The following is a 20,105-nucleotide window of genomic DNA, read 5'->3' as shown; positions in this document are numbered from 1 at the left end:
CTCAGAAATTTGAATATATATTTATTTTTATCAGTGTGTTTCACACTCTCTTGTTATTAATTAGTATCTTTTTATTTCTATTTGTAAAACTTCTTTTAGCATTTCTTGTTAGTTAGGTCTAGTGGTGATGAATTCTCTCAACTTTTGTTAGAGAAAGTCTTTATTTTGACTTCATTTCTGAAGGACAACTTTTCCAGGTAAAGTATAACTTTTTGTCAGTTTTTTCTTGACACTTTGTATCATCCCACTAGCTCTTAGACATCAAGCTATCTGTTGAGAAGTCTATTAGTTTTATGGGGGTTTCATTGTATTTGAGAATTTTTCTCTCATGCTGTTCTCAAAAGTTCCATCTTAGTCTTTAATGTTGGACAGTTAGTTTTATTATAATGTATCTTAGAGAAGATCTTTTTTGGTTGAAATTTAATGGAGACCTATGAGCTTTATAAACATGAATGTCCAAATTTCCCCCTGGACTTTGGAAGGTCTCAGTCATTATTTCTTCAAGTAAGTTTTTTCCTCCCTTTGTCCTCCTCTCCTCTTTCTGGAACTCCAATTATATGTATATCGCTTCTTTTAATGGTTTTCCACAGGCCCTGCATGATTTTTCACTCTTTTTCAATCTTGTTAGTTTGTTCTCCAGACACGGTAATTTCAAGTAGCCAATCCTCTACTTCACAGATTCTTTCTTCTGCTTGATCAAGTCTACCATTAGTGCTCTTTATTGCATTTCCACTTCATTCATTGTGTTCTTCAGCTCCAGAATTTCCCTTTAGTTCTATGATATCTCTCCTTGTTAAACTTCATATTTTGTTCATGTATTGTTGCCCTGAGTTTACTGAATTGTTTTTCTGTGTTTTTTTTGTAGCTTACTGAGCTTCCTTAAACAACAATTTTAGATTCTTTATCAGGCAAATCATAGATTTCCATTTCTTTAGGGTTAGTTCCTGGGAAATTATTGTGTTCCTTTGATGATATGTTTCCTTGATTTATTGTGTTCCTTGAAATTTTGCATTGTTATTTTTGCCTTTAAAGAAGTGGTCTCATCCTCCAGGCTTTGCTGACTAGCTTTGGGAGAGAATACCTCCCATCAGCACTGTTAGGAATGCTGAGGTTTACTTAAACCTTTTTTTTTTTTTAATGGATACTACTGATCCATGTTTCTTGTTCTCTCTGTGGAAAAGTTCTTAACAATTGTATGCCTTTTCTTGAGCTTACAAAGCCAGGCCAAGTCCTAGTAGCCTCCTATTTGTTCTTCCTGGGTAGTACTGAATGCTCAGGTTTGTATGCTTTCTCCCAGTCCTGCAGTGAGATGTGCTTCCTGTGAGTGCTCACTAGCTCTCTGTAATAGCTCACTCTCATCACCATCAGGGGCATGCACAGGGAGTCAGCTATTCTCTTTTCCAGTGTGGGATTGTGTGGGTGAGGGGCACTGTGTTAAGGATGCCTATGGGCCATCTGGGGAATCTATAGATGAGATGCTCCCTGCAGTTCATGGGTGGTCTTTCTGACATAGTCCATGAAACATTTAGGTTTCACATCCTTTTGAACATCTCTGAGATCCCTGGCTGCTGTTCTCCCAGCTACTATCCTCCCCCTAGCTCATCACATTATTTTGAAAGTGGCTACAAATAATTGGGTCTTTTGGCAGCACCCTACACAGCAAGGGAAGCTGAGTGCTCACTCACATGCTCTCTCTTTCCCTAGTGGGGGAAACCACAGGCTGAGAAAATGTCTCTTGGATGGATCTGTGCTGTCTTGAGGAAGGAGTGACACAAGTGAAGTGTAGCTGTTCCTCTTACTTTCTTTACTGTGTCAAGTCTCAAACATTGTTTGGCTCTAATGGCTACCTGGAACTTCTGTGCTAGACTCCTGGACTTCCACAAAGGCACTCTCACATATTGGTTTGTGCCAAATCCAATGTGCTTTGTAGGGAAGACAATAGAAAACTCTTATTCTATTATTTTTATGCCATCATGTCTTGGCAAAAGGTTAAGATTAATTTAGAGTATGCTTTCCCACCTTATTTCTTTTCAATAGGCATTATATTTTTGAGGGTGATTTATGATGAAACACATGGCACTAGTTCATTCACTTAAACTGCTGTATAGTGTTTTGTTTTGTTTTTTTTTTTAATTCAGTGAGAGGAAGGGAGGCAGAGACAGACTCCTGCATGTGCCTCAACTGGGATCCATCCAGCAAGCCCACTAGGGGGTGATGCTCTGCCCATGTGGGGCCATTGCTACATTGTTTAGCAACTGAGTCATTTTTTAATCCATGAGGCAGAGGCCATGGAGCCATCCTCACTGCCCAAGGACAATTTTGCTCAAACCAATTGAGCATGGCTGCTAGAGGGGAAAAGAGAGAAATAGAGAGAAGAGGTAGGAGTAGAGAAGCAGATGGGCACTTCTCCTGTGTGCCCTGACTGGGAATCGAATTTGGGACTGCCACACACCAGCCAATGCTCTACCACTGAGCCAACCATCCAGGGCCTAGTGTTTTATTTTTATTTTTATTATTATTTTTTATTTATTAAATTTAATGCAGTGACATTGATAAATCAGGGTACATATGTTGAGAGAAAACATCTCTAGATTATTTTGACATTTGATTGTGCTGTATACCACTCCCCCAAAGTTAAATTGTCTTCTGTCACCTTCTATCTGGTTTTCTTTGTGCCCCTCCCCTCCCCCAACCCCTCTCTCCTTCTTCACCCCTGTTGACATCACATTCTTTTTTTTTTTTTTTGTACTTTTCTGAAGCTGGAAACTGGGGAGAGACAGTCAGACAGACTCCTGCATGCGGCCTACCGGGATCCACCCGGCACGCCCATCAGGGGCGACGCTCTGCCCACCAGGGGGCAATGCTCTGCCCCTCCGGGGGGCGTCACTCTGCCGCAACCAGAGTCACTCTAGCGCCTGGGGCAGAGGCCAAGGAGCCATCCCCAGCGCCCGGGCCATCTTTGCTCCAATGGAGCCTTGGCTGTGGGAGGGGAAGAGAGAGACAGAGAGGAAGGAGGGGGGGGTGTGGAGAAGCAAATGGGCGCTTCTCCTATGTGCCCTGGCCGGGAATCAAACCCAGGTCCCCCGCACGCCAGGCCGACGCTCTACCACTGAGCCAACCAGCCATGGCCTGCCATCACATTCTTGTTCATGTCTCTGAGTCTCATTTTTATGTCCCTTCTATGTATGGCTTCACATAGTGTTTTATTTTTTAATATATTATTTTTTTTCTTAAAAATGTAGCTTTTTTTTTTGTTTTTCTGGGGTGTTTTTTATTACATTAGTTGCTTTTAACATTGTTAAATTTATCATGTATCACATTTTTTAGCATGTACCTAAAGTTCTTAATTTTAATATAGTCAAATTTATTCTTTTTTCTTTTGTAGCTTTTATTTTTTCTCTCTTAAGATATTATTCTCAACCCTGAGGTGAATATATTTGATTATCTTAAAGTTTAAAACTCTCCTTTAAAATTTAAGTTTTTGATTCATTTGAAATTGATTTTTGTGTATGTATAAAAGGGTAAATATTTTTTATGTGGATCTGGTCAGTTTTCAGTGGCTGGAGTGTCAACTGGGCACGTGGACATCCTGGGTTTCATCCCCAGTCAGAGCATACATAGGACACAACCATCTGTTTCTCTTCCCCTCCTTCTCCCATTCTCTCTCTCTTCTTTTCCTGCAGCCAGTGGCTGGATTGGTTTGAGCCTTGACCCAGGGCACTGAGGATAGCTCTGTTAATTGGAGCATCACCCCAGACAGGGGTTGCTGGGTGGAGCTCGATTAGGGGGCATGCGGGAGTCTGTCTCTCTATTTCTCTTCTTCTCACTTAAAAAAAAAGAGAGAAATATTTGTCCTAGCAACATTTACTAAATATATTTTCGTTCTTCATTTATTTTAATAAAAGCTATGTTCATACACACGTGTTTTTTATATATGTAAAATTTTCTTGGCTCTCTGTTTTGTTTTAATCTATTTTCCATGACAACACCAAAACTACTACACTTTGTTAATTATTTCTCTTTACAAGATTTGATATTTAATAGAACAAATCTTTTTGCCTGATACTTTTAAAATGTGTCTCAGCAATTCTTAGTCTTCTATTATTTCAACTAAATTTTAGAGTGAGTTTGTTATTTAGATCAGTGAATAAACGGATTAGGACTTGAGATGAGATAGCTTTGAATGAATGGATCAGTTTTAGAAAAACTGGAATTTTTGTGAATATTAAATATTCTTTTAATGAATATGTTATATCTCCCCATTTTTATCTTAACCAATTAAATGTTATAGTTTTCTCCCTAACAGTTTACCATATCATTTTTTAGAATTATTTTTAAAGAGCATTTCTTCAAGAGTATATTTTCCTAATTGATTGTTGCTTATCTGTAAAACTGTACTTGACCTTTTTATATTGAACTTATATTTAGCAACTTTTGAATAATCTTTTGGCTAGAATGTGAATAAAAGAGCTTGAGTCAAGCATCAGCTCCAGACGGGGGTTGGCAGGTGGTTACCAGTCGGGGCCCATGTGGGAGTCTGTCTCACTATCTCCCTTTCTCTCACTCAAAGAGAGAGCTAGGAAGGAAGAAAAGGGAAGGAAGGAAGGAAGGAAGGAAGGAAGGAAGGAAGGAAGGAAGGAAGGAAGGAAGGAAGGAAAGGAGGAAGGGAAGAGAAAGAAAGGAAGAAAGTAAATAAAGGGAAGAAAGAGAAAATGTCTGAAGTTTTGGCAGTATGACTTGGAACACCAGAACAATTACACGAGGACAATTATGTCTGAAAAGCTCCACTATTTGAGACATCTCTGGTTCACAAATGGCAGAAGAGGTCTCCAAGAATCTCTCCATTCCAAAACAAATAATAACAAAAGCAGTAAAGAAACCAACAAAAATGTCAAGGCTGACAAAAACTGAGTATGCAGTATAGCAATGTTGGCGAGGATACAGAGCAGTAGGGATTCTCACACACCACTGCATGGAGGGCAAGCTGCTACGTTTAATGTTGAAATCACCTTGAAAAATTAATTAGGCATTTTCTTTCAAAGCTGATCCACCAAACACCTCCAAGCCAAAACCCCTATTTCTTAGGTATATGTCTGTGATAAAGTCTTTTGCATATGGACCAGAAAATATACTTGTGTTGTCAGCAGCCTTCTTCATGAGTAAAACTGGAAAAAAAATTTAAAATTTTTCATCAAGACAGTATAATCACACCATGAATTTTTATACAGCAGTAAATAAAAGAAACATATACTTCTACAAGAGTAGGGATTAATCTTGAAAGCATACTGTTGAGTAAAAAAAGCAAGTCTGAAGATAATGTAATAAAAGACCATTTTGTAGAGTCCACAAACAGTAAAATTAAATAATACATTCTTAAACACTCAATATTTATGACAAAATCCCAGATTTTTAAAAAGCTATGGAATAACAAACACAAACTGTAGAGTAGTGGTGTCTCTGGGGACTAATCATCAGGATAAGATAAGGGGGGAGCATACAGGTATATGCAAATTATTTGTAATGTCCTGTCTGTTGAGCTAAGGGTTGGGTTTATGGATGTTAAGTATATGCTTTAGTAATATTGTTTTATTAATGATATTTATATAACATAAACTTTTTGTACATGCAAAATCATATATTAATATAATAAAATGAATAAAGATAGGAAAAAATATAAAACATTTATCCATCACTTAGCAAATAATTATTACACATCTCTTAGTGCCAGATATTAATCTGTGTAACCAGAATTAAACAGTACCAAGTACCACTGTTAAACAAGACAAAAAAGAAATCCCTGCACTCGAGTTGTGCATTCTACTAGATTCAACTAAATTAATTTATGAACTAGAATTTATCAAAATCAATATACTTATAGTTACCTAAAGGGTAGATAAAAAGGAGTCGATGTTTTTGTAGTAAATTACCAACAATCTGCAAAAAAGGAAAATGACTAAAGTTTACATAATGAGTCAAATCTCTCCAACATATTCATCCTATTTTATCCTTTCTGAGAAGGACAGCTTCAGACGTAGCCAAAGAGTTGGATTTAAAAGGCAAACTGAGCAAATTATAATTTCAGAATTGTCTTTCTAATTAATCATTCACAGATTGTGAAGGCAAATTGAAATTTCTCCGTTGAATTTCCAGTACCCATGTGCTAAAGATTTGAAATAATTGTCTTTATGATTCAGGTGCAGATAGAGACCAACTGTATCCTGCTTATAAATACTAAACCTTTGCCTATCTCTTCAGAAACTCTATGTGAGCCTCCAACCAAATGTGTTAATATTCACCAAAGACTACACCACAGTAGAAAACGTGGAGGTCATCACATTCAAGGTGTTAATGAGTAAGCACTCTTTCAGCTAAGATCTGCAGAGTTTTTTTTAACCACTCATAAAAAATGTAGCAAGAAAACATCCTAATCCCATTTTGCCATACTGACCAATGTTTCTAGATAAGAAGGCTGTCCTTCTCCCATATACATAGAAGTGACCAAAGGGAAAAGAAATGCAATCTAGCATAAAATATTCAAGTAATCCTTCATCTTTGAATGTGAAAAATAAAAATAGCACTTATTACCACCTGGGTGAAGATTTATAATTTAATTTTGGGTAGAATTATAACATTTCTTGAGCTAGATTAAAAAGTTTTGAGCACTAATTCAAAATCAGGTGGTTAGTACTAAATATTTTAAGGTATAATTAAAAAACAGGACTTCTTTGCAACCCAGAAGAAACCTTGATAATGGCAAAATAAACTTTTAAAACTTAGTGGATATACTATAATAATGTAATATTACTAAAGCTTAGTAAACATTCATTAGTTTTCACCTGAATTAATAAGTAGAACTATTCCATTCTGGGATGCATCTAAGCAGATTTCTGAAAATAACTGATTATAAATAGACTAAGATCAAGAAATTCTATCCAATAGAGAACACAATTCTTTTCCATAAAATTTGATAAAGAAGCCGAGTGCAATGAAAGAAATAGTGCTAAACAAAAAAATAAATAAAGATTATTGTTTTGGTTCTGAACTTTCAAATTGTAAAAATTGAGGCACAGACCAAGGCAAAGTCATTTATCCATCACGGTGGATTAGTTTAAAACTGGATGGTTACAAAGAGTAAAAGATCCAAAATGGAAGTTCAAAGCCAGAATTAAACAAAATACCATGCACCAAGCATAGTACTTGATACATAGTAATCACTCAATAAATGGATTTAGTATAGAAGCAGCAGTGTCATTGGTGCTGGTTGATTTAGAATTTAGAATTTTTAGGGTTGCTAGCATGCTTTCTGGATGCTTTTCAAATCACCAAACAATATGTAGATTATAATATATGGCCCTGGCCAGTTGTCTCAGCAGTAGAGTATCAGTGAGGCTTGTGGAAGTCCTGGGTTTGAGTCTCAGTCAGAGCACACAGGAGAAGTGACCATCTGCTTCTCTATCCCCCTCTCTTCCCCTCCAGGAGCCATGGCTTGCATGGTTCCAGCAAGTTGGCTCCAGGTGCTGAGAATGGCCGCATGGCCTCACCTCAGGCACTGAAATAGCTTGGTTGCTGAGCAACAGAGTAATAGTCCCAAATGGGCAGAGCATTGCCCTGTATGGAGCTTACTAGGTGGATCCCCATCTGGGTGCATGCAGGAGTCTGTCTCTCTGCCTCCCTGCCTCCCTGCCTCCCGCCTCTCACTTAATAATAAAAAAAAATAGATTATAATATATCCGACCAGCAGAGCCTGACTTGCTATAATGAGTCCAGAACTGTTCATTTTCATAAAAGAGAAAAATAATTCAAGTAAAATCTACATATGCACGTCATTGTCAAGTGAATATTTAAATAAAGATGTGTTTTGATAATACCCTCAAAAAGCCTTTTTTTCTGAGGAAAAAATATGGAGGAAAGACATGGTAAATTTTTCTAAAAGTAATCTACCTTTTGTAATAAACTCTCTTCAGATACCTAAGAAATTCCCTCTTACTTCCTTGTGGTAATATATTCTTTAAATATAAAATCCAAATTAAAAACTGATTCTTAATAGAAAGCTTTTGTTAAAAGCAACATTTTGAAATGCTGTCAGTAACTATCATAAATATTTGAGAAGTTAATATTTTAATCTTCAACTGTAGCACAGAAAACACTTTTAGTGACAGACAGTGCTTCATTAATGGAGTTCTGTGTGTCTAATTGCTTTAGGCACAGTGAGCTGCATTATTTTGACACATGACATGCAATTAGTACATGGTCACACGGCTAACGGGAGATTTTACACCTTTTTTCCTTCTACATTCAGAGTGAATAATTAGCATATTTTTCCTGCTTAGAATAATAATCAGAGCCTTAGATCCAGAAATTGCCTAATGAGGTAAAATTCCAGTTGTTGACATTAATACATGTGACACATTTTTTCAGTTGCTAAAGTAAACCTTGTGCTACCACTTCATGTAACCTTTCCAAAGCACCCTTACCAGTCATGTTGTTCTTAGTATAAAATTGTGAGAGGACAGAGCCCAATCAATGTTTTGTAGCATCATTTCAGTGCTCCTCACACAGTAGGTACCAAATCAATACTGCTGACAAATTTTAAAAGGGTATCTATCGGTATCTTCTATTGTCATTAAATGATTATTCACTTTCAAAATAGAAATAAACTAGGAAGCCACTAGACATTATTTTGGGCAGTTCTTTGAATAAAAAAGTTCATTATTTTACAACACAAAATTAGATCCAAATATTGAAAGTTTTCATCAAAATGCTCTTAATTTTATTTAAAACATTTAACAGTAATAATAATAATAAATTGAAAGAGTTATCCACTGTTTCCTAGAGCAATGTTAGGACTGTTGTGAAGATAATAAAGAATACGTTTCAGGGGCAATCAATTAAACAGCTCCATTCAAAGCAAGCATTGTACTCCTATTATTTTATGTGACTAATTTCGTATTATTTTTTTAAAGGAGGCCTTCACACTAGATGTATATGTTACAAGTCCCATAAAACTTTGATCTATCCCTGGTCAAAATCTTCATGCCACACATAAACGAAAATACTTTCTTTTTTCTTTCCATTGTTGTTTCTGGTGAAAATTATAGTGACTTGGAGAAGGTCAATCAAAAACATGATTACTTACTGAGAGTGCCAGACTTTAAGACTGACTTTATAAAGTCCATACCCTTATAATATTTAAAAAATTAAAATTGACTTGTCCCTTTCATGTATTACATAATAAGACCCTGTAAAATTATTAAACATTCACAAATTAAACGCACTGATCAAGTTTTTTGTGAAATGTGATGTGTATTACACAGGAGATGCATAGTGAAATCAAAGACAAAAACAGAGCCCTGGTCAAATAGCTCAGTTGGTTAGAGTTCCATCCTGATATACAAAGGTTGCAGGTTCAATCCCTGGTCAGGGCACATATAGAAACAGATCAGTGTTTCCATGTGTCTCTCTCTTCCTCCCTCTCTCTCTAAAATCAATAAACAAATTAAATTTTTTTTCAAAGAGAGAGCCATGTGATAGAAGGAAAAAACTTCAGAAGTATTGATCAGACTTTAGTTTTCTGTAAAGTAAATTTGTGTAGGCCTAAAGGTTTTGAAGATGCACTTAAGGAAATTGTAAAGGATTTTGCTGTTGACTATCAATCGATGATAGTTCTAAGAGTCTTTGTTAATTAAGGAAATTATAATATTTAAATGTTAACTATTAATACATGTTAGAACATATAAAGTCAATAATCTTAGGGTTATTATTATTTTGACCTGTAGTAAATTACTTTCTGTTGCTCTACATGACAAAAAAAACAAACAAACACCAGAGAAAAATTCCATCATACAAACTATAAAAAATCAAATCTATGATAGCCCTGGCCGGTTGGCTCAGTGGTAGACCGTCGGCCTGGCGTGCAGAAGTCCCTGGTTCGATTCCCGGCCAGGGCACACAGGAGAAGTGCCCATCTGCTTCTCCACCCCTCCCCCTCTCCTTCCTCTCTGTCTCTCTCTTCCCCTCCTGCAGCTAAGGCTCCATTGGAGCAAAGATGGCCCGGGCACTGGGGGTGGCTCTGTGGCCTCTGCCTCAGGCGCTAGAGTGGCTCTGGTTGCAACATAGCAAAGCCCAGGATGGGCAGAGCATCGCCCCCTGGTAGGCAGAGCGTCGCCCCTGGTGGGCGTGCCGGGTGGATCCCAGTCGGGTGCATGCGGGAGTCTGTCTGTCTCTCCCCGTTTCCAGCTTCAGAAAAATACAAAAACAAAAAAAATCTATGATAACTCTTCCTCTGTACCAGAGTATTTGTGAAAGATGAAAAACCATGCACCTATCGTATCACTATGACTCCTAAGCAAATTGTTAAAATGATAATTAAGGTAAAGTTTGTTTGTAAAATAGCCATATCAATGTTTGAATTGGTGTCTACATAATATCCCTTTAATATCTACTCTTTTTCACCAAAATGAAAATCTCATTATGTCAGAGGGAGACATAGGTATAAGAATGGCCTAATGTTGGGAAGCTACTTAAGAAATAATGTAGCTTGTGGATGTTGACAATAAATAAAGCAAGTTTCAAAGGACAGTAGCACAAAGTGTATGACTTACTGGCAAAAGTAAAGGATAGCTACAAAGTACATACTCTCAATATTAAGAAATCTGTTGACATAATCTATAATAGTAATGGACAGGAGTAAGCATACATGTGTCCATACGCTTTACATAACATCTCTAATATTTATGACAGCATACTAGATGCATTTAATTGGTCCCATTTAATCGGTAAATTGTGATAGTTTTGTACTGTTCTAATTTAGCTAAACTGGGAATACATTTACCAGAATTCTCTTCCCTTTGTGGTTTTAGGTAAGGCCTGGCCCCAGGAGCAGTTTGCATGCTATTCAGAAGGCCAAAGTGGAGCAGCAGCCTCTCAGCTCAGAGGTCAGTTTAAGGCTCCAGGTGTCGCTGAGGCTCAAATGGGCATTGCTGACTCACTGCCTCACCTTGAGACTCCTTCACTTCCTGCTAGGTCTCACTCATCCTTTGGCTTCTTGAAGTCCCAGACAAGTGTCATGTGTCTTGTGAAAAAGGCACTGACTGTCTCTGCAGGTCACCCACATCATTCAAGTCGGAAGCGGAGACAGGTGCAGGTGCCAGTGTATCATGGGTTCTGCTTCGTGCCTGCTTCCCCCTGCTTCACATCCAGCTTTTGTTCCCCACTCTCAGCCCTGTTGATCCACAACACCTTTAGACCTGCGCTTCAATACAGGGGCTTCTTTTCTAACTCTCACAACTGTCTCAGCCCCAGGACAAATCTTGAAGTTTCTATAGACTCATGCTTTCCTAATCAAACCACTACTGATCCAAAAAACTAAGCTTCAGAGAGAAAAACAGGACTCTCTGATTTCCCATCTTAAGATAAAGCTACATAAAACAGCATGTTTACATGCCCTCCCTTTACCCACAGAAACTTGAATTAGGGGCCTTTCCCATAATGATGTCATTTCTTTCTGACTCACCTGTATGGCAGGACAGACTTCTGCAATGAGCCTTCGAAGTCCCCAAGGCACCCTACCTTGTCTCTAGCTCAGAGTGTCTTATTTATCAATGTTCTCTTTCTCCCTCCTCCAAACCCCTCCTCATGTGGGGTCTCTGAGTCTCTTATGTATGTGGGGTTCCCATACATATGTATGTATTAAATTTGGTTATTTTCTCTTGAAAAACAAATAAAAAAGTTGTGATTAGTGATTACATGTTCCTCCCCATAACACCACAAAGAGGCATAAAAGAACACATCCTAAGTAATATAAAAATATCTATTTCAACTTGTGAAATGCTAGTGAAATACTAGAGGTAATCATAAAAATTGGGACCAAAATTAGAAATGTCTTCAGTCTTTGCCTTTAATTATTATTCTCCCAATAGCACTAGCCAGGGCAAATACAAATGAGGGTTAAAAATCTTGAGAATGAAGAGAAAAAATAACTATCTGATTTCATTGTATAATCAAAGTGCATAGAACTCAACTAAAAAAAATAATGGAGTTTATTTTTCTAGCTAAGTGGCTGAAAAATTCATCATTCTAGTAAGTGACAGAGGAAAGGTCCATCTGACTTCACAGGGTTCTGCCAATTCTGCAATAAATTTACCAACATATATGTATGTTGTATATGAATATGCAAATATGTAAAGAAAATTTTACATAATTTTACATATTTTTAAGATATAAGGAAATAGTTGATGATGTAAAAAGTGGTACAATATACTCCATAAAGCAAAAGGTAAATATTAAATTCTTGAAAAAAATCACTCTTCCCATAGGAACTTAAGAGTTTACTGTGTTATCAATAAAAATAGTAATGAGGCTTTTGAAATCTGACAATTGACTTTAAGTCTTATCTAAGAAAATAAAAACAAGAGTTCCAAACAATTATAACAAACAATAGTTAATGCCATGTGATTAGCCCTACCAAATGTTAAAATACTCCATTAAATTACAATAATGAGAACCATCTGGCAAGGATGGCGTGCGCGCGCGCGCGCGCACACACACACACACACACACACACACACAAGATCCATAAATAAAAATAATTCAAATGCCTGACCAGGCAGTGGTGCAGTAGATAGAGCATTGGACTGGGACGCAAAGGACCCAGGTTTGAAACCCCAAGGTCACCAGCTTTATCATGGGCTCATCCAGCTTGAGTGGGGGCTCACCATCTTGAGTTCAAGATTGCTGGTTTGAGCAAAGGGATCACTCAGTCTGCTGTAGCACCCCCCCCCCCCCAGTCAAGACACATATAAGAAAGCAATCAATGAACTACAGTGCTGCAAAGAATTGATGCTCCTCATCTCTCTCCCTTCTTGTCTGTCTGTCCCTATCTGTCCCTCCTCTGTCACAAAAAAATAATAATTCAAATATAAACACTATAATTTTTCCTTGATAAAAGGGAATAAAAGCAGTATGGTATGGGACTTTTATTTAGTAAATATTAGAAAAATTGACTAGAAACATTGACAAAAAAAATCAATTTGGACTTTACCTTACTTCAAAAGTCAAAACAAATTGAAAAATTTACAAATTAAATAACTTTACATAGCTATAAATAATATGTAGATAATCAAACTATAAAAATAAAAAAATAGAAATGAATATAACAAAACTTCTGTAAGGAATAGGAAGTGTTGAACTTCAACTAATGAAGGAAATTGCAAAGGAAAAAAGTGACAGATGTTACACTATGAAATGTATTGTTTATATTCTCTTTGGTAGAAAAAACATAAGAATAACAGGCATATCAGAGACTAGTGCAAATATGTACAGCAAATACAGCAATAGGGTTGCTTTTATATAGAAATCACACAAATATTCAAAAGCAGTTAAGAGTCCATAGTTAAATGGACACAGAATATGATCACATAATTCACAAAAGAAGAATTATGATTAGTAAGTAAACACAATGAAAATACTAATGCTTGTTAGCAATCTCACCCATGCAAATTTAAACAATAGCAATTACCACATTTCTACTTATCAAATGAGTCATATGTGCAGCTATGTATTTTATTTATTTTTAAATTTTTTTTCATTGATTTTGAGAGAGAGAGAAAAACATCAATTCATTGGTTCACTTAGTTGTTCCCTTTAGTTGTGTACTAACCGCTTCTTGTACCTGCCCAGATAGGGGGTCAAACCCATTCCCTCTAGCATGCTGAGTCAATGCTTTATTCACTGAACCACTAACCAGGGTCTCAGCTGTATATTTTAATATTTTTATCAAATAATCTTAATTCCAGAAATATATCACTAACAAAAGCCCAAATACTGAAATTCTCAATATAAAGATATTCATAGCAGTATTTATGATAGCAGAAAAAAACCTTAAATAGTCAATTAATCATAAGACACTAGATGCTTCAAATACACTTTATAAAATAGATGTAGTTATTGAACACAGTAACCAATGAAGATTACACATTCACATGAAAAATATTGTAGCCATGCTAATAATTTTAAATAGCAAGTTAAACATATTAATATAGTATAATTTACTTCAATATAGCTTTTTTAAAAATTAATAATAGCATGAAAAAAGAAAGAAGGCTAGAGGGAAATATACCAAAATATGAACAGGAAGAAAACAGATCAACAATTAATAATTAAATTGTAGAGTTCTCTGTGTGTTTTATGTATCACAGATATGCGTTAGATCCCAAGAATGCTACAATCCTTTATCAAGGTTCTGTTCAGGCTTAGCATTTGATAAGATTAAACTAGCATTTTCCATGGCTATGCTATTCCATCTGTGGGTATTTTGTGGACCACTAAATTCTATGTGTTTTAATGTTTGACACATACTTGGCAAATTATTCCTCATTGTGTAGCTGAGCAGCTTGTTTTCTTTTCCTCCTAAGCATTCCATCTCCTATTCTTATGCTATAATCAAGTACTTATTCAAAATTACTCTAATAAGTGTTCAAAATCATATTTTGAATTATAATCTTTTTATTATTATTTCACCTGTTCCTCTTCACTGCAAAATGTTAGAAATTGGTTAGAATAGATACATAATCAGAACGTTAGAAAAACTGTGTAATATCTATGAATAAAAGAGAAATCATTTCTATCTCCTCTCTGAACCATGTTATACAAAAACAGGTATTCATTAATTCAGTGGCTTTCAGGTCTCTTTTCTTGCCTTCCTTTATTCTTTGAATATATTATGTGAGACAAATGATTTTCCCTAATTTAAACCTATGAAACACCATAATTTCAAAGACTCTTTTATATTTTAATAATTTTATTTCTAACAGAAATCTGTAAAACAATTATCTAAAAGTTTAGAGTCTACTTTATTCCACTATTATTTTGACTAGCTAGGGATCAACAATTGCCTCATTTAAAAATTTCAATTGAATGAATTAAGCTACTCAGCATATAAAGATTGCTAAATCTCATCTTGTATAATTTAAATTTATTTTAACATTATCCTAATTTTTTATTTCTGTTACTCACTTTGATACTTAGATATTACAGAAATAGTAAACAGTTCTCATATTAAATCACATGATTAAGCATACAATTTTGATTGTTTTGAACACCTTCCAAGAAAGAAAAAAACTAGGTTTAGGGTTTTTTTTTTTGTTTTTTTAAACTTATTGAAGACTTCAAACAGCTTTTATTTTTTATTATTTATTTATTATTATTACAGAGAGAGAGAGAGTCATAGAGAGGGATAGATAGGGACAGACAGACAGGAATGGAGAGAGATGAGAAGCATCAATCATTAGTTTTTCCTTGTGACACCTTAGTTGTTCATTGATTGCTTTCTCATATGTGTCTTGACCATGGGGCTACAGCAGACTGAGTAATCCCTTGCTTGAGCCAGCAAACTTGGGTCCAAGCTAGTGAGCTTTGCTCAAACCAGATGAGCCTGCGCTCAAGCTGGCGACCTCGGGGTCTGGAACCTGGGTCCTCAGCATCCCAGTCCGACACTCTATCCACTGTGCCACAGCCTGGTCAGGCTAGTTTTAGTTTTTATTCACTGCTTTATTATTTTTGCACAAACATACTCAGATTATGAAAACAATTTACTTGTGAATATTCATTAATTTTAGACTATCTTCACTTTATCATTATCATGTCTTCAAATCATCTGCTTCATAAAACCTACTCAACAGAGACAACGTCTCAGGCTAAGAAAAATAGAGTTTTAGACACTGTAAAATGTCATGCACTCTACCAGAGTCTCTTAATTTATCAATTCTGTTTCCTTGAATATGCAGTTTCATTTATTCAACAAATTTTACTGAGTGACTATATACCAGGCTTTGTTTTCTTTTCAAAAAGAATTTTGCTGCATAGGTTTCAGATATTACCAATAGCTTCAATTTTTTTTCATTCATATTTATTATTTCAATTTTTTACTGTAAAATACATGATATAAAATTTACAATTTTAACTAATTTCAAGTATATAGTTCAGTGATGTAAAGTATATTCATATTGTTGTACAGCCATCGCCAACACCCATTACCAGAACTCACTCTTTTCATTTGCACAAATGAAACTCTATTCCCATTAAACAATAATTCGCCATTCTCTTCTTTTCTCATCACCTGGCAACCACCATTTACTTTCTGTCTCTATGATTTTGACTACTCTAGATACCTCTTGAAAGAGGAGCTATACAATAGGTCTTTTGTGACTATTTTATGTCTTTTAACATAATATCCTCAATGCTCATCAATGTAATGTGTCAGAATTTCTTTTTTTAAGCTATATAATATTTCATTTGCATACATGTGTGGATACCACATTTTGCTTATGCATTTGTCTAGCAATGAGCACATGAATTACTTCCATGTTGTAGTTGTAGTGCATAATGCTGCTATGAATATGGATGTAAAAATACTTCTTTGTGAGCCTTCTTTTAATTCTTTTGAGTATATAGCTAGAAATAGAATTGTTAAGTAATATGATAAATCTATTTTTAATTTTTTGAGAGCCTTCCATACTGTTTTTTACTGGACTATACCATTTTTTATTTTCACTAAGAGTGCACAAGTGTTCCCATATTTCTACATCTCTATGTTACTATCTTTTTTTTTAATAGTAGCTGTCATAATGGGTTTAGGTGGTATTTCAGTAAAGTTTTATTTTTTCTAGTGAGGGGGATGGGGACAGGAAGGGAGACAGATGAGAAGCATCAATTCATAGTTGCAGCACCTTAGTTATTCATTGATTGCTTTCTCATATGTGCCTTGACGGGGGGGGGGGGCTGCAGCTGAGCCAGTGACCCCTTGTTCAAACCAGTGACCTTGGGTACAAGCCAGTGACCATGTGGTCATGTCTATGATCCCATGCTCAAGCTGGAGACCCCGCACTCAAGCTGGTGAGCCTGCACTCAGGCCGGATGAGTCTGTGCTCAAACCAGAGACCTCAGGATTTCAAACTTGGTTCCTCGGCATCCCAGGCTGACACAATTTCACTGCACCACCACCTGGTCAGGCTCATTATAGTTTTCATTTGCATTTTTCTAATGATTAGTGCTGTTGAGCATTTTTTCATATGCTTACTGGACATTTGTATATCTTCTTTAGAGAAATTTCTAAATAGTCTTTTGCCTATATTTGAAATAATTGTTTTTGTTGTTGTTATCAACAGCCTTTTAAAATTACATCTGTTTTATAAACCTACTGCCTCCAAATTATTCTCCAAAAAGCAATACAGCATTGCTTTTCATGTATAGATTCAGACCTTTCAAAGTGCATTCACAGAAGTTACCTCATTCAAATTTTATAACCACCCCACTCATGAGAGGATTTCCTAAACATCTAAAAAAATGTATACTCAGAACCATGGACTCCTAAATAAAAGTTCATTTAGCAAAATTAATCCGTCTGTTCTTACTTGTTCTGAGTCTTCACTCATTCAAAGCTTGCTTCTTTGCAAATAAAATTAAGAGAGCAATTAAAACATTTCACTCTCTAGCTTACCTCTTAATTCATGAACATGCCTAGTAAAAGGGGTTTCTAATGAACTCATTTTACATTTTACCATCATCAGCCACGAATTCTGTTGGCTGCTAAAATGCCTCTTTAGGCTCTTTTTCCTCTGGACTCATTGATTATTCTCTTTTCATCTCTTTTATTGATCCTCTGCTCAATATATAAATACTTGAGCATTATAAAGTTCCAACTATGCATTTCTTTCTCTCCTCATTAGCTCACTTTTCCTAGATTCATTTACCCCCTTCTATGGCTTTGAGTGGCCATGGGACAACAACGCCCTAATCGATATCTCCAGACCCAAACTTGCATCAGAACTTCTTGTTCATTTATTCAACTGTGTTCATGACATTTTCACATAGCCAACTCACAACCATCTTAACATTCTCATCTTTAACATGGCCAATAAACAAATGTCTTTGCAATCGAGTGGATTCTGGAGGAAAGATACTGAATCTTTCCTCTAGAATTCACATTTTAATTTGATGGCAGCCCCATCCACTTAATTGCTTAAATCAACAGTCTGGGAAGCTATCTTTGATTTTACCTTTTAATACACACAGCTTTCTCACCCACCTTACATCCATCAATAAATATACCTTAGATCAGGGGTCTCAAACTCGCAGCCCGTGGGCCACATGCGGCCCGCTGAACAATTTTGTGTGGCCCACAGACTAATCCACAAAGTTCAAAATATTTTGGATAAAATTAAGTAAGCCTAGGGGCCTACTTGTATTTTTCATTTCTCTAGCATCCTAGCTAGATATTAGCTTAGTTAACAGCAGTTGTGATGCAAACTACAGTTTCTGGTCGTTTTGTGACACTGAGTAAACTGCATGTACGATTGTGCTTGTTGTACTGATTTTTTTTTTTGTTTTCAACTGCAGTGAGAAAAGTGTTGCGTAACAGTTGCCTTTTGTAGACCTAGTGTGGCCCGCCAAACGGCTGTGATCTTGCTCTGCGGCCCACATGCTGAGTTGAGTTTGAGACCCCTGCCTTAGATAGTCTATTCTCTCTGTCTTTACTGTCACCACGATGATGTCTCACCTGGACTACTGTCATCATTGCCTCCATGCTTGGCACCTACAGACCATTTTCCAAACAGCAGATACCATGTTAGAACTTAAATCAGATCTTCTTACTCCTGTGTTTAAAAACTTCCACTTACTTCCCTCTAAACTTAAAATAAAATCTCATCTTGCCTGACTAGGCGGTGGCGCAGTGGATAGAGCGTCAGACTGGGATGTGGAGGACCCAGGTTCAAGACCCCGATGTCACCAGCTTGAGTGTGGGCTCATCTGGTTTGAGCAAAACCTCACCAGCTAAGGCCCAAGGTTGCTGGCTCGAGCAAGGGGTTATTCCATCTACTGAATGTCGCAGTCAAGGCACATATGAAAAAGCAATTAATGAACAACTAAGGTGTTGCAACAAAAAACTGATGACTGATGCTTCTCATCTCTCTCTGTTCCTGTCTGTCTGTCCCTATCTATCCCTCTCTCTGTCTCAAAAAAAAAAAAATAATAATAATAATAAAATTTTTTTAAATCTCATCTTATTTCACTGAATTGCTAAGCCCTATATAATAGACTCCTTGGTTACTTTATCTTTCTTTTTTTTTTTTCTGTCTTGTTCTGATCTCAATAATGTTCTTCTAATTTCTTCAGTAAATGGGGCTGTTTTCCATCTTATGAGCTTTGCATAAGATGGTTCCTATACCTAGATTGCTCTTCATCATGATACTGAATGCCTGCTTCTTTCCTGTCATTCAGACCTTGTCTAAAACACCATATCAGAGAGCTCTCCCCTTACTAACTATCCAATCTAAAATAGGCAACTAGTTTTTATAACTTCATTTTATATTATTTCTCTAAAGAGAATTTGTTCTGATCTGATCTTTTTTCTGGTTATTTATTTTTTTATTTCACCTATAACTTGAAGTAGACTATGAGCTCCATTAAAATATATATTATCAGCAGCCCTGGCAGGTTGGCTCAGTGGTAGAGCATTGGCCTGGCATGCAGGAGTCCCGGGTTTGATTTCCGGCCAGGGCACACACAGGAGAAGCACCCATCTGCTTCTCTACCCCTCCCCCTCTCCTTCCTCTCTGTCTCTCTCTTCCCCTCCTGCAGCCAAGGCTCCATTGGAGCAAAGTTGGCCTGGGTACTGAGGATGGCTTTGTGGCCTCTGCCTCAGGCGCTAGAATGGCTCTTGGTTGCAACAGAGCAATGCCCCAGATGGGCAGAGCATCACCCCCTGGGGGGCATGCGGGAGTCTGTCTGACTGCCTCCCCGTTTCCAACTTCAGAAAAATACAAATATATATATATATCAACTATGTCCACCACTGCATCATCAGCATATAACATATAGTAAGTACTAAAAAATAGTTGAATAAACAAATTAAATACTTCCAAAAAATTTTCCCTCATCTCTTTTATCTTCCTTCCTTATACAATACAAGTTGTTTAAAAATAGTTTTGCAAAGTCACATTACCAACATCAAATATGCTCAAAAAATAACTAGAACCCAAATGTTATAATTTGGTCAGAAAGAACTGAGCTTAATATTTCCAAATCAGAAATAACACTTACTCCCCTGT

This window comes from Saccopteryx bilineata, chromosome 4 (genome assembly GCF_036850765.1).
Source record: "Saccopteryx bilineata isolate mSacBil1 chromosome 4, mSacBil1_pri_phased_curated, whole genome shotgun sequence".
NCBI classification, from domain to species: domain Eukaryota; kingdom Metazoa; phylum Chordata; class Mammalia; order Chiroptera; family Emballonuridae; genus Saccopteryx; species Saccopteryx bilineata.
This window is presented reverse-complemented; position numbering follows the sequence as displayed.